This window comes from Haliotis rubra, unplaced genomic scaffold (assembly GCF_003918875.1).
Source record: "Haliotis rubra isolate DU_JTF1 unplaced genomic scaffold, ASM391887v1 Scf25, whole genome shotgun sequence".
Taxonomy (NCBI): Eukaryota; Metazoa; Mollusca; class Gastropoda; order Lepetellida; family Haliotidae; genus Haliotis; species Haliotis rubra.
Window position 1 is genome coordinate 1,200,122 of NW_025766558.1, and position 14,622 is coordinate 1,214,743.

Genomic DNA, 14,622 nt, shown 5'->3' on the forward strand with positions numbered 1-14,622 from the left:
GTCTATAGCGCCCTGAATCTGCAAGTAGTGAAGTCTGTCTATAGCGCCCTGAATCTGCAAGTAGTGAAGTCTGTCTATAGCGCCCCGAATCTGCAAGTAGTGAAGTCTGTCTATAGCGCCCTGAATCTGCAAGTAGTAAAGTCTGTCTATAGCGCCCCGAATCTGCAAGTAGTAAAGTCTGTCTATAGCGCCCTGAATCTGCAAGTAGTGAAGTCTGTCTATAGCGCCCTGAATCTGCAAGTAGTAAAGTCTGTCTATAGCGCCCCGAATCTGCAAGTAGTAAAGTCTGTCTATAAGCGCCCTGAATCTGCAAGTAGTAAAGTCTGTCTATAAGCCCTGAATCTGCAAGTAGTAAAGTCTGTCTATAGCGCCCTGAATCTGCAAGTAGTAAAGTCTGTCTATAGCGCCCCGAGATCTGCAGAGTAGTAAAGTCTGTCTATAGCGCCCTGAATCTGCAAGTAGTGAAGTCTGTCTATAGCGCCTTGAATCTGCAAGTAGTGAAGTCTGTCTATAGCGCCCTGAATCTGCAAGTAGTCAAGTCTATGTCTATAGCGCCCCGAATCTGCAAAGTGAGTGAAGTCTGTCTATAGCGCCCCGAATCTGCAAGTAGTGTAGCCTGTCTATAGCGCCCGAATCTGCAAGTAGTCAAGTCTGTCTATAGCGCCCCGAATCTGCAAGTAGTGAAGTCAGTCTATAGCGCCCCGAATCTGCAAGTAGTAAAGTCTGTCTGTAGCGCCCCGAATCTGCAAGTAGTGAAGTCTGTCTATAGCGCCCCGAATCTGCAAGTAGTACAGTCTGTCTATAGCGCCCCGAATCTGCAAGTAGTGAAGCCTGTCTATAGCGCCCCGAATCTGCAAGTAGTGAAGTCTGTCTATAGAACCCAGTGTCTGGTATGTAAGTGCCCTGTTTGAGGTCTTTCTATAGCTCCCAGCACCATCTATATATTTTTATATTTAGTTATTGACATTTATCTATAGAGATATATAGATAGTTTTATATATATTGAAGGCTATATACAACTCTCTAAAGTGGCTGTATAATGAAATGTGTCTAGCCATTCTTCTGTGTACGCTAATATTGGGAAGAGGATGTAAAATCTACATATTTACAAACCCCGAAATATTCGCATTGGTGCCTTGTGCCTGACACGGGTTATTTACCCGTTGAGGTCCCCGCTGGACAGACATGGAGTCACCAGATGCCGTACAGTGTTACCAACCACGGTGACACTCCCGTGTAGCTTGTTTTTCAGTCTTAAATCAGAGTATCGTAGCGAATGCACAAAAGTGAAACCATTCTTACAAACTGAGAGGTACTTAACTTGTTTATACGATGAAAGGTTTGTCAGAGCTTATTCTACTTCATCTACACGGAAACATCTACACCACTGCAATAAAGAAATTGTCTACCCATAAACATCGTTCCTGTTCATCAAACCAGCTTCTAAATGCCACTTAAACAAGTCAGAGCTTGTAATTTTCAAGTTCCTATGCCCAATCGTAGAGTAAGTATATATCATAGGTCCAAAATAGGTGATGTTATGTACTCTGTTCAAGTAGAGTAGTGTAAATACCATGGAAAAAAGTTGCAAAGTTTTGTAATTTACTTTGTGAAACAAACCAGTTAATCATAATACAGGGTTGCCGTACGACAAGCGATCCTTTACAAATAACAATTATAAACTGCGCCGAAAACGCTTTACTGAATATTTGTAGCGCTTACTTTCAAGTCTGTCTTCCAAAGTCATGCTCACGTTCTGTCAATCATTTAAAAGCATTTCTGTTTTTGAACAAATGGAATTTCAGAACGTTTCGCGCCATACTTTAAGGCATCACAAACACACATGCATGCTTCTGTCACTTCTGGCATGAAAGTCGACCTATTGTATCACAGAGGTTTCAACTGGTAGTACCAACTATCCTTTCACACTTTCAAGCAAATATTCTATAGGCTCTATAGATATAAATAGTAATTGTCAATGTGAAGGATATCCACGTCTGTCAGTTGACCGGGTGTTGATACAGAAGTGTCTGAACATCATACGTCTTACAGATCAGGGAGGCCTTGTCAATGTGAAGGATATCCACGTCTGTCAGTTGACCGGTGTTGATACAGAAGTGTCTGAACATCATACGTCTTACAGATCAGGAAGACCTTCCAACTGCCGCAACCAAGGAAAACCTTGGTAAAAAGCATGATTAGATGGATGGTGGACTTGTATCCTCACCTCACATAGTCAAATGCCACCCCAATCACAGACCTGAGAACATTCCTAGAAATGAACGAGGTCTAACACAGGTCTTGTTCCATGGTTCTCTGACCATTGATTCATCATCTGTCCTGTGTGGAATGAGACCAAGCTGGTTTTGCCAAACGATTTGTAACCTTGGATGGGTCAACCATTGACTAAACAAGCGCCAAAGCAGTAGAACCGAAGGTCTTATCTGTAAAACGAGGAAAGTCTCTTCCATTAACTGGCAAGATGACGACTTTGGTTTTTGGGATTCCAAAGAATCCTCTTAGTGGACTATCTCCCGAAAGGTAAAACCATATATATGTTCAGTATTATACTAATTCGCTACAGCAACTGTTTGAGAATACCAAGACTCATTATTGTTTCGTCTGGACATTTCACCGGTGCACTGGATTGGTGAACTGTAAAGACACTGTGGACTTGCCCACTACCCAGACTCCATTGTTCACAGACCGCGTCGTGCAGAAGTAATTCTGTGGAATGTCCAGCAAAAATAAACTCCAGATATAGTTACAATTGTACAATCCACTCAGTTTTTAACTGAGATGTCTTATGGAGGTGAAAGGGATTTGTCGTTTCTGTTTACATGTTGTTGAAACGAAATTCATTTTGTATTGATGTACCTCGCATATGTTTATATTTTGATGAAAATTACCCTCTATCTGCGTTTACTGATGTGTGTTAGGGTAAAGTATATGGATGTGTGGATAGACAGTTAAAAAAGCAAGAACATAAACAACTATCCCACGGAACAGTGATGGCTACGTCGGTGCTGCTATCAGCAGTTCACTGATAATAACTGAATACAACAAGGTTGTAGGCGGAAGGATAGGGAGTCTCTGTGAACTGATAATAACTGAATACCACAAGGTTGTAGGAGGAAGGATACGGAGACACTGTGAACTGATAATAACTGAATACCACAAGGCTGTAGGAGGAAGGATAGGGAGTCTCTGTGAACTGATAATAACTGAATACAACAAGGTTGTAGGCGGAAGGATAGGGAGTCTCTGTGAACTGATAATAACTGAATACCACAAGGTTGTAGGCGGAAGGATAGGGAGTCTCTGTGAACTGATAATAACTGAATACCACAAGGTTGTAGGAGGAAGGATAGGGAGACACTGTGAACTGATAATAACTGAATACCACAAGGTTGTAGGCGGAAGGATAGGGAGTCTCTGTGAACTGATAATAACTGAATACCACACAAGGTTGTAGGAGTCTCTGTGAAGGATAGGGAGACACTGTGAACTGATAATAACTGAATACCACAAGGTTGTAGGAGGAAGGGTAGGGAGACACTGTGAACTGATAATAACTGAATACCACAAGGCTGTAGGCGGAAGGGTAGGGAGACACTGTGAACTGATAATAACTGAATACCACAAGGCTGTAGGCGGAAGGGTAGGAGTCTCTGTGAACTGATAATAACTGAATACCACAAGGTTGTAGGAGGAAGGATAGGGAGACACTGTGAACTGATAATAACTGAATACCACAAGGTTGTAGGCGGAAGGATAGGGAGACACTGTGAACTGATAATAACTGAATACCACAAGGTTGTAGGCGGAAGGATAGGGAGTCACTGTGAACTGATAATAACTGAATACCACAAGGTTGTAGGCGGAAGGATAGGGAGTCTCTGTGAACTGATAATAAGACACTGTGAACTGATAATAACTGAATACCACAAGGTTGTAGGCGGAAGGATAGGGAGACACTGTGAACTGATAATAACTGAATACCACAAGGTTGTAGGCGGAAGGATAGGGAGACACTGTGAACTGATAATAACTGAATACCACAAGGTTGTAGGCGGAAGGATAGGAGACACTGTGAACTGATAATAACTGAATACCACAAGGTTGTAGGCGGAAGGATAGGGAGGAGACACTGTGAACTGATAATAACTGAATACCACAAGGTTGTAGGCGGAAGGGTGAAGGGAGACACTGTGAACTGATAATAACTGAATACCACAAGGTTGTAGGCGGAAGGATAGGGAGACACTGTGAACTGATAATAACTGAATACCACAAGGTTGTAGGCGGAAGGATAGGGAGACACTGTGAACTGATAATAACTGAATACCACAAGGTTGTAGGCGGAAGGATAGGAGACACTGTGAACTGATAATAACTGAATACCACAAGGTTGTAGGCGGAAGGATAGGAGACTGATAATAACTGTGAACTGATAATAACTGAATACCACAAGGTTGTAGGCGGAAGGATAGGGAGTCTCTGTGAACTGATAATAACTGAATACCACAAGGTTGTAGGCGGAAGGAGGAGTCTCTGTGAACTGATAATAACTGAATACCACAAGGTTGTAGGCGGAAGGATAGGAGTCTCTGTGAACTGATAATAACTGAATACCACAAGGTTGAACTGTGAACTGATAATAACTGAATACCACAAGGTTGTAGGCGGAAGGATAGGGAGACACTGTGAACTGATAATAACTGAATACCACAAGGTTGTAGGCGGAAGGATAGGGAGATCACTGTGAACTGATAATGTGTTTTTAACAGAAACCTCCATAGCACTAGCTTTAAGAAAGTAAAGACTAACTTTCAGGTCTAAATGAGTGCACTACCACCAGGTCACGACGTCTTGCCGCAGCAGTGCATTCACGGTTGCCAAAACAAAAATAGTTCTTGTACTCGCCAGTGTACAAGCTGAAAAACTGCGAGAAGCAGGTAGAGATGACGGTCATTATCCTTTTAAATAGGTAAGCTATACATAGTGCATGTGTGGTGAGGGTTGTAATCGTCTCATACCACATGCAGGTAACTTAAAACTGAGAGTTGTTCCACCTGACCTGTTAATCTTGCATGGCGAAGTGCATTTACAGATGTTTTACCCATGAGAGAGTTGATACAAATGGAAATGACAACCGAAGAGAGTTCCCCTCCATAGCACAATATCTTAAATATCTCGTCAGTCAATAAAGAAAACACATGAGTTATTAATCTCAGTTGGACACTGTGTTTCACATTGTGTGTACATGATATAAAACGTTGCCGATTTTGCATTTATCTTGTTTGAAGTGAGATACTTTGCTGAAGTGATACTTAGCGTTTACACTAATTAACCCCCCCTTATCTGTATAGCTTCGAAATGATTTCTCTTGTAAACAGATCTGGTATAATATCTAGTATGTAAAATGCCTAAACATGGTTATGCCTTATATATTAAACAATGTAAAGTTCACTGTTTGGATGTATTTAAGTTTGGATTTGTTTGATGGCTAAGGCTTAGCCCTTGGACGGGCGATCCTGCAAATTACGGTTACACAAGGTGTGACACAAGTCCCCCGTGAAGACTTGGTTCGCAATAAGTCTTCAGTAAGCCATGTTTGTCGTATGAGGTGACTCAGGGGATCGGGTGGTCAGATTGACTGAGTTTGTTGTGTGTATCAAGGCTCATGACGTCCATAATGGAATGTCTGGTTCAGATCCCACAGTTCCAGAGACTGTCGGCATATACGTCGAATATTGACGAGTTTGGTTCTCTTCAGCACAGCAGAAATCAGATCGTTTTAAATGTTAGCTGTTATTGGGGTGAAGGATGCGGAAGCTTACAATATGGCACATACGTTGAGACGTTGGTCACGATACGCTACACAAACGATGTATTAATACGCCAGAACTACACGGTGGCGATGAACTGGCTGTACTGACACAAACGATGTATTTATACACCAGAACTACATGGTGGCGATGAACTGGCTGTACTTACATAAAATTTGTATTAATACGCCTTCTCGGGAGCAGGACAATTGCCACCCGCTTTAATATATATTATTGTGTTTGATGAAACTATTATAGATATCATATTTTTCATTGTGAAATGTAATTGTAAGAATTAACGGTGTCATGTTTTCGGTTCGTTGTGTTATAAATCAAAAACCGAAGTTTAAAAGTTTGTAAGAATCCGCTACACACATTCAGACAGTTTCCACCACAGTGATAGCTTGCAAACACACACAAACACACACACACACACACACTCACACAAACACACACAAAAAACCAACACACACACACACAAATTCACCACACATGAAGCATGGGCCTCCCTAGCTGTCAGGATGGGATGTTGATTTCCCCTTTCAGTGACTAGCCTTCTTGAAAAGGGGTTCATTACGTAACCCCTTTTTATCTTAAAGCATAAACTCAAGCATATTGCGAGAATTTGACATGCGCGGGAAACTTGTCGTAAAATAGAATAAAAGAAGATTTTAAACATTCCGATTGATGCAAATTTATTTAACATTTGCATATACTGTGTTTAATTTGCATGAGGGACATTAAGTTTAAAGGATGACATGCAGGTTCGTCACTAGCATAGGACCATGGAAGGAAGCCGAACCACCCGATCCCGTTAGTCACCTTTTACGACAGGCATTGGGTGCTGAAGACCAATTGTAACCCGGATGTTGACGGGTGTGAGTCTGAACAGAGCATCACAGTGGTACATACATATACTGTGGTCTGCCAGCATATCGACCATCAGGGATTCTCGTACAATTTAAATCTCCTCCAAACGACGCAAGTGCTAATATTGACTGTGTAAAAACTTCACACAATACCAGCGAAACAATCTGTCAAAAGTGTCGATCGTGCACTAGTGGACCATCCTCGACGCCAGCCGTCGCTGTCGATATGTCGCAGATCGATGTTTTACGGTGTTTACTGGTCACCAAGCTGGCACACGGCACGGGGATACTGACACATGTGGACAGTATTACATCAAATAACGCATATAGAAGTGGTCCGTGCGGGGGGCGAGGACGGCTGGTTGTTATAATCTATGTTTCCTGACGTGGTATCTATACAAATAAAGCGATATGTGTGCTGTGGGACACGTGTGTATACACTGCTATTTTCACCCGTATGCACATGTATGCTCACTATGTATTACAAAGTTGGACACTTGTATGCACAACGATATGTTGTGCAGATAGACACGTGCACTGAATACTTGTACTGTAACGATGAACACTTAAATGCACTTCGAATACTGGCGTTACAACGATGGACACGTGTACTGAATACTTGTACTATAACGATGAACACTTAAATGCACTTCGAATACTGGCGTTACAATGATGGACACGTGTACTGAATACTTGTACTATAACGATGGACACGTGTACATTGTTTGTTTGTTGTTTAAAGCCGCAATATTCCAGCAGTATGACGTTAAAAAGTTATGAAGTTTGAACCAGACAATCCAATGATTGACATCATGAGCATTGATCAGTACCACTGGGATCCGATAACGTTCACCAGTCAGTTATAGAGCCTGGCCTCGAGATCCCAATAATAAACTCTTACACAAAGCATAGATGGCTTTTCACGACAACCATGGGCTGCTGATGACCAAGTATAACCTGCAAACGTAACAAGCATAAACGTATTACAACGATGGACACATGTATGGTCACTGCATGCAAGTACTGTAAAGTTAGACACTTATATACACTCTAGAATATGGTACTATAAAGCTCAACACATCTATACACTCTACAATGTGGTACTGTAGAGTTCAACACTTTTATACACTCTACAATGTGGTACTCTATAGCTGAACACTTCTATACACTCTAGAATGTGGTACTGTAAAGCTCAACACTTCTATACACTCTACAATGTGGTACTGTAAAGCTGACCACTTCTATACGCTCTAGAATGTGGTACTGTAAAGCTCAACACTTCAATACACTCTACAATGTGGTACTGTAATGCTCAACACTTCTATACACTCTACAATGTGGTACTGTAGAGTTCAACACTTTTATACACTCTACAATGTGGTACTCTATAGCTGAACACTTCTATACACTTTAGAATGTGGTACTGTAAAGCTCAACACTTCTATACACTCTACAATGTGGTACTGTAAAGCTGAACACTTCTATACACTCTAGAATGTGGTACTGTAAAGCTCAACACTTCAATACACTCTACAATGTGGTACTGTAAAGCTCAACACTTCTATACACTCTACAATGTGGTACTGTAAAGCTCAACACTTCTATACAGTCTACAATGTGGTACTGTATAGCTCAACACTTCTGTAAAGCTCAACACTTCTATACACTCTACAATGTGGTACTGTAGCTCAACACTTCTATACACTCTACAATGTGGTACTGTAAAGCTCAACACTTCTATACGAACACTCTACAATGTGGTACTGTAAAGCTCAACACTTCTATACACTCTACAATGTGGTACTGTAAAGCTCAACACTTCTATACACTCTACAATGTGGTACTGTAAAGCTCAACACTTCTATACACTCTACAATGTGGTACTGTAAAGCTCAACACTTCTATACACTCTACAATGTGGTACTGTAAAGCTCAACACTTCTATACACTCTACAATGTGTATAGTGAACACTGTATAAGCTCAACACTTGGTACTGTATACACTCTACAATGTGGTACTGTAAAGCTCAACACTTCTATACACTGTACAATGTGGTACTGTAAAGCTCAACACTTCTATACACTCTCTACAATGTGGTACTGTAAAGCTCAACACTTCTATACACTCTACAATGTGGTACTGTAAAGCTCAACACTTCTACACTATACACTCTACAATGTGGTACTGTAAAGCTCAACACTTCTATACACTCCTACAATGTGGTACTGTAAAGCTCAACACTTCTATACACTCTACAATGTGGTACTGTAAAGCTCAACACTTCTATACACTCTACAATGTGGTACTGTAAAGCTCAACACTTCTATACGCTCTACAATGTGGTACTGTATAGCTCAACACTTCTATACGCTCTACAATGTGGTACTGTAAAGCTCAACACTTCTATACACTCTACAATGTGGTACTGTAAAGCTCAACACTTCTATACACTGTACAATGTGGTACTGTAAAGCTCAACACTTCTATACACTCTACAATGTGGTACTGTAAAGCTCAACACTTCTATACGCTCTACAATGTGGTACTGTAAAGCTCAACACTTCTATACACTCTACAATGTGGTACTGTAAAGCTCAACACTTCTATACACTCTACAATGTGGTACTGTAAAGCTCAACACTTCTATACACTCTACAATGTGGTACTGTAAAGCTCAACACTTCTATACACTCTACAATGTGGTACTGTAAAGCTCAACACTTCTATACACTCTACAATGTGGTACTGTAAAGCTCAACACTTCTATACACTCTACAATGTGGTACTGTAAAGCTCAACACTTCTATACACTCTACAATGTGGTACTGTAAAGCTCAACACTTCTATACACTCTACAATGTGGTACTGTAAAGCTCAACACTTCTATACACTCTACAATGTGGTACTGTAAAGCTCAACACTTCTATACACTCTACAATGTGGTACTGTAAAGCTCAACACTTCTATACACTCTACAATGTGGTACTGTAAAGCTCAACACTTCTATACACTCTACAATGTGGTACTGTATAGCTCAACACTTCTATACACTCTACAATGTGGTACTGTAAAGCTCAACACTTCTATACACTCTACAATGTGGTACTGTAAAGCTCAACACTTCTATACACTCTACAATGTGGTACTGTAAAGCTGAACACTTCTATACACTCTACAATGTGGTACTGTAAAGCTCAACAACACTTCTTCTATACACTCTACAATGTGGTACTGTAAAGCTCAACACTTCTATACACTCTACAATGTGGTACTGTAAAGCTCAACACTTCTATACACTCTACAATGTGGTACTGTATAGCTGAACACTTCTATACGCTCTACAATGTGGTACTGTAAAGCTCAACACTTCTATACACTCTACAATGTGGTACTGTAAAGCTCAACACTTCTATACTATACGCTCTACAATGTGGTACTGTAAAGCTCAACACTTCTATACACTCTACAATGTGGTACTGTATAGCTGAACACTTCTATACGCTCTACAATGTGGTACTGTAAAGCTCAACACTTCTATACACTCTACAATGTGGTACTGTAAAGCTCAACACTTCTATACACTGTACAATGTGGTACTGTAAAGCTCAACACTTCTATACACTCTACAATGTGGTACTGTAAAGCTCAACACTTCTATACACTGTACAATGTGGTACTGTAAAGCTCAACACTTCTATACACTCTACAATGTGGTACTGTAAAGCTCAACACTTCTATACACTGTACAATGTGGTACTGTAAAGCTCAACACTTCTATACACTCTACAATGTGGTACTGTAAAGCTCAACACTTCTATACACTCTACAATGTGGTACTGTAAAGCTCAACACTTCTATACACTCTACAATGTGGTACTGTAAAGCTCAACACTTCTATACACTCTACAATGTGGTACTGTAAAAGCTCAACACTTCTATACACTGTACAATGTGTGGTAGCTGCTCTACAATGTGGCTCAACACTTCTATACACTCTACAATGTGGTACTGTAAAGCTCAACACTTCTATACACTCTACTCTACAATGTGGTACTGTAAAGCTCAACACTTCTATACACTCTACAATGTGGTACTGTAAAGCTCAACACTTCTATACACTCTACAATGTGGTACTGTAAAGCTCAACACTTCTATACACTCTACAATGTGGTACTGTAAAGCTCAACACTTCTATACACTCTACAATGTGGTACTGTAAAGCTCAACACTTCTATACACTCTACAATGTGGTACTGTAAAGCTCAACACTTCTATACACTCTACAATGTGGTACTGTAAAGCTCAACACTTCTATACACTCTACAATGTGGTACTGTAAAGCTCAACACTTCTATACACTCTACAATGTGGTACTGTAAAGCTCAACACTTCTATACACTCTACAATGTGGTACTGTAAAGCTCAACACTTCTATACACTCTACAATGTGGTACTGTAAAGCTCAACACTTCTATACACTCTACAATGTGGTACTGTAAAGCTCAACACTTCTATACACTCTACAATGTGGTACTGTAAAGCTCAACACTTCTATACACTCTACAATGTGGTACTGTAAAGCTCAACACTTCTATACACTCTACAATACAGCTCAACACTCTATACACTCTACAATGTGGTACTGTAAAGCTCAACACTTCTATACACTCTACAATGTGGTACTGTAAAGCTCAACACTTCTATACACTCTACAATGTGGTACTGTAAAGCTCAACACTTCTATACACTCTACAATGTGGTACTGTAAAGCTCAACACTTCTATACACTCTACAATGTGGTACTGTAAAGCTCAACACTTCTATACACTCTACAATGTGGTACTGTAAAGCTCAACACTTCTATACACTCTACAATGTGGTACTGTAAAGCTCAACACTTCTATACACTCTACAATGTGGTACTGTAAAGCTCAACACTTCTATACACTCTACAATGTGGTACTGTAAAGCTCAACACTTCTATACACTCTACAATGTGGTACTGTAAAGCTCAACACTTCTATACACTCTACAATGTGGTACTGTAAAGTCAAAGCTCAACACTTCTATACACTCTACAATGTGGTACTGTAAAGCTCAACACTTCTATACACTCTACAATGTGGTACTGTAAAGCTCAACACTTCTATACACTCTACAATGTGGTACTGTAAAGCTGAACACTTCTATACACTCTACAATGTGGTACTGTAAAGCTCAACACTTCTATACACTCTAGAATGTGGTACTGTAAAGCTCAACACTTCTATACACTCTACAATGTGGTACTGTAAAGCTCAACACTTCTATACACTCTACAATGTGGTACTGTAAAGCTCAACACTTCTATACACTCTACAATGTGGTACTGTAAAGCTCAACACTTCTATACACTCTACAATGTGGTACTGTAAAGCTCAACACTTCTATACACTCTACAATGTGGTACTGTAAAGCTGAACACTTCTATACGCTCTAGAATGTGGTACTGTAAAGCTCAACACCTTTATACACTGTACAATGTGGTACTGTAGAGCTCAACACTTACATAGACACTGCAATCTGGTGGTGTAAAAGCTCGACAAGCAAACGCACCAGGCATATTTTCACAGCAGAACATATGGAGTCTATGTATTGTAATACTATAGATCCTGCACTGGTGTGAACGGTTTTACTCACATCAGTGGAGCTAATACATCATATTGCATGTCGACACTGCAACTGAGTCTGCTATCACATATACTCCAGTATTCGTTAGAAACCTTTTTAAACAATGCATTATATACCAATATCTGACTCCAAAATCACTCGAAACAGCGCAGTTTACTGCATTTAGAAACTGTAACTGACTACTACAATCAATTGAGGTAATCTGTTTTATTCCATTTTTAACTTTGGCGTAAGTTACTAAACAAAGGCTGATAACAATAAACCATTTCTGGTGGACTGTGTTTATGTTCTATTGGTGTAAACGTCACGTTGATGTCCTCTGTAAATTTAATTTCTATCACATGTTAAAGATGCAATAAGCATCCCGTTCCTGGAGATGGGGAACAGAGACATGTGTTTACCCTGTTTCACAGGACAGAGTTATACACACGTGCGCAGTAAGTGATTTATTTAGAAACGAAATCTACCGCGTGGTATGGCTGACCTAAACGCTAACAGAAGCGAGCACGTTGTATAATGAGACGTTTCAAACATATGAACCGACGTGTCTGGCAAGCTCTACAGTGACCTTGACCTTCGTTAACCCAAACAGATGTGTTTTGCCTGAGTGTAAGGAAGAGTGAAAGCACCATGTGTAGGTCATGGCACCGGTTAGCGTCTTGTTGGCAAGGTAGGTTTAATCCAGTAATTCCCTACGGTAAAACATCTGGAATGACTGAACCAGGTCTTTAATGCTAAAAACTGGCCTGGGAGTTGAGACTATGAACACTGGAGGTGATAAGGCATTGCTCGAAGAGGAAGGGAACGTTCACGACTGGGACCTGGAAACCATCCCTATAGAGAGCACTGCGACTCAACCAGCCGGGGTAACCAAGATCACATGCAATAGAACCCACACCACTAGATCTAGAACTACCAAGTTTGATGCTGATGTTTGCGAAAAGGCGATCCCGAACACACGTCTCAATTCAAAGAAAGATCGTACCAGAAGTGGTTGACCGAGAGGTACCACCCCCGCACAAGGTCTTTCATCTACGTCATCGGTATGCTTTTGCCGCCGAGACTCTTTGATGAAGGTAACGGGCCGAACAACCAGGAATCGTCTGTGAGAGGTGGTAATGAGGCTCAGAGAACCAGTGTTTGTGTCCTCAGTGAGACAACGTAGGCGATGGCGCGGCATTGTACACGTATGGACTGTACGAACCTGGCGTGGACTTCAGTGATGAATCCCGAATTATTGACAAAAGTCGACGTCGAACTGACTGTTTTGCACCGAAATGTGTCCGATATCTATACAGATTTGGGGCGGACATGTAATGACGTCATAATATCTGTCATGAAACGTAATTAATTTCGAGTCAAGTTCTTCAATCAATCAATTAACGTGCTGACATAATGATTCTGTTATTTGAGACCTTGTCAGTGGGAACAACTACAATCTGTCGCGTGAGTCTGCCAGACTTCCAATTACAACTTACAGGGACAGAATGGGTTATTCCAATTCCAAGACTTTCGTCCTTTTCATGTCCCTAGTCTTCTATTCAAATTCACAAGCAAGCGTTATTTCTCGAATGTGGAATCTATACATGGTTTGACTAAACGTTTCAAAGCTAAACACTGTAGTCGATACTGCGGGCACCTTAAGTTGGCCGACCGATACATCAGCAGAAGTTGCAGGAGTGGTATAATGTATTTCACTTTGTGCAGTCCCAAGTGGTTCAGAAGGACTTTCAACAAATCTTCCTGATCAGTGGTAACATTAGACCTTCGTCCTTTCTTGAGACCACTTCTTGTTCAGACCTATAGTAAGACCTGTGTTTGGGTAGAAGTAGGCGTGGGCACCAAACTACCTCCTTCCTTGCTTGGAGAAATCGGCGCATTTGGCTAAAACATTTAACTTGATTTTCTAGTGATTGATGACGTCATCTTTCAATAACGGCCGGACTGCCAGTTCCCTTCCCTTGATTTACCCACGTCCACTAGAAACACAACTATCACAGAGATGAGATCTGTGTATTAGATTCAGAGACACGAAACAGATGTCCACCATGATGTATGACAGGATATGTTCACCAGCCCGTTGTCCCTCCATGTCGAGCAGTAGCCCACTAGCTCTGTCGTTTGAAGTCCATCATTCACACCTTCAATCGAGGTATTCAGTCTCTACGAACCGTCATTTTTAAAAGTCTGATGCGGCTCTTGGATCAGGACATAACGGTCCCGTAGTGCAGTAGTATGGTAGACATGTTGA